The following is a 2,270-nucleotide window of genomic DNA, read 5'->3' on the forward strand; positions in this document are numbered from 1 at the left end:
CAGACAATACTTTATGCTTTACACCATTTATGGTATAAGGATATATATAAAGTAAGGATGAACGTAACCCCCAAAAAGATCTTGAGATAGAGCTCACCTTTTATAATACCTATCGATTCAGATTGTGTAAGAGAAAGTATTATTATTATTATTATTATTATTATTATGCCTAGTTATGCTATTTACATTTTAAATTGATAGACTGATGTGGCACAACTTTGCGCCGCCAATCTGCATAAAGTTTGTTGTGCGTTTCATTTATGTAAAAAACACTGTACTATGTATGTATTTCTATTATTAACTTTATATCTGTTATTTAATTGTTGCCATTAGTTATTCAATTCACTGAACGGTAAACTTTTTTTGCGTTTTTGATTTTTAAGCTGACATTCTACACATATGGTGCTATTAAGTAAGATTTTCAATTAAAATTTACTTATGTGCTATACATTTTAAGGATTGAAATTATTTATTGAATCACATAAAAACCCATATCGAAAAGGGATACTCTTACCTGAACTATGCAGGTGCACTTATATATATATATATATATATATATATATGCATGTTTAAATACCTAAGTGCTTTAAGCGTTCAAGTGTGAGTGAATAATATAAAAGACGATGCCAGCTGAGGAAACAGAAATGGAAGTAAAATTGATGATAATGATAATGGCAAAATTCTATTAAAATTGCATTGAAAATGACTTTTCAGTTATTTATGATTATCATTTGTGAAAATTCTTAATTGAAAACGTGTTTGCAATTTTCTGTAACATATAGATATTTGATGCTGCAACAATAATTCAATGGGCATGTAAGTGCATGAATAGTCATGTATGTTATATTGGTCCGAACACATGATTTAAATGTAAAAGCAATTTTTTTATTATTGCTACTTTTTATACCCTACGCCACTTCTTATATAAGGTATTTTTACTTTATTTGTATGCATGTAACACTCAAAAATGATTTAAAATAAATCAACCAATTGCTATATTAAATGATTTCAAATCACTCTCTTTCTTTTTACTTACCTCTATATATATCAACCTATTATGTTATATTCAAAATATTATATATATGTATATATATATATATATTACTTATGGTATATATTATTAAATTTTCAGGGATTTTAAAGGAAAGGAACAACTCTCTCTATTGCCCTCTCCCTGCTCTCTCTGCTACCTATGTTCAAGAGAAGGTCTAGAAGGCGTAGAAAGTGTCGCGCAGAAAAATACCAGAAGTGAGAATCTTCGATTGCCTTCTGCTAACCCATATTGGGAATTGGAAATCTTCGAAAATGATTGACAGTTAAGTAGGCAACATATGCCTACCTATCATATCAGATGCATTCGCTAATCATTACTCGGTTTCTTTCTCACTTTTTCCGATTAATAATTCATCGTCTGTCTGATCAGTGTCTTTATTCTTATGACGATACCAAAAAATTGATCGTTTGTAGATGGCTGCAAAATTCGACTTGCTCTTCGGATAAAAAAAAAAAAAAAAAACAAAAAAATTCATATATTACCAGAAAGGTAATAGTAATAAGAAGTAATTAACAATAAAATGTAAACACAGTAAAACACACATATTGCTACACTACGTTTTTCGTAAATATTAAATGTTATGAAAAAATTTATTAAAATTGTTTTATTAACAGCGGGCATGCTAATTGGAAAATTGGGATCATAATTACAACTAAAATATGTTTTGTAGATTTTCCAGTACTTTGGCCTTCAATTGAAATGATGCGTAATTGTAATAACGAAGAGAGAGATGAAGTGTGGGTAAGTGGATATGATTAATTCGTCTCCAAATCTCATTCTATTTAAGAATCAATATTTACTTCGTAACGTCCGTATGTCTCTCTACTGCGTATGAGTATAAGGAATGACGAACTTGGTATATGTTTCATTTTGTTGCAGTGTAGGCAAAATTTTATTTCTTCATGAATATTGAACCAATCTAATGTACACGTCTCTAGCTATATAGTTACTACTATTTGCATACAAGTTTGTATGTGTATGAAGGGTTGCATAAAATAAATCGATAGATGTTTTCAAATTGATGATTTAAGTCATTAATAAATGCCGGAATTGAAGGTCTTTGTCTTACCTGCATTCCTATCCATTTGAATTATTAAGGTACGAACATTATTCAGCAAATAATTCCTTCATTACATGTATTTATGCACCATGATATGTATGGATGCGTGTGTCTAGCATATCATATCATTTATTAATATCTCAAATGTTCTTATCC

This window comes from Glossina fuscipes, unplaced genomic scaffold (assembly GCF_014805625.2).
Source record: "Glossina fuscipes isolate IAEA_lab_2018 unplaced genomic scaffold, Yale_Gfus_2 0, whole genome shotgun sequence".
In the NCBI taxonomy this organism is placed as follows: Eukaryota; Metazoa; Arthropoda; class Insecta; order Diptera; family Glossinidae; genus Glossina; species Glossina fuscipes.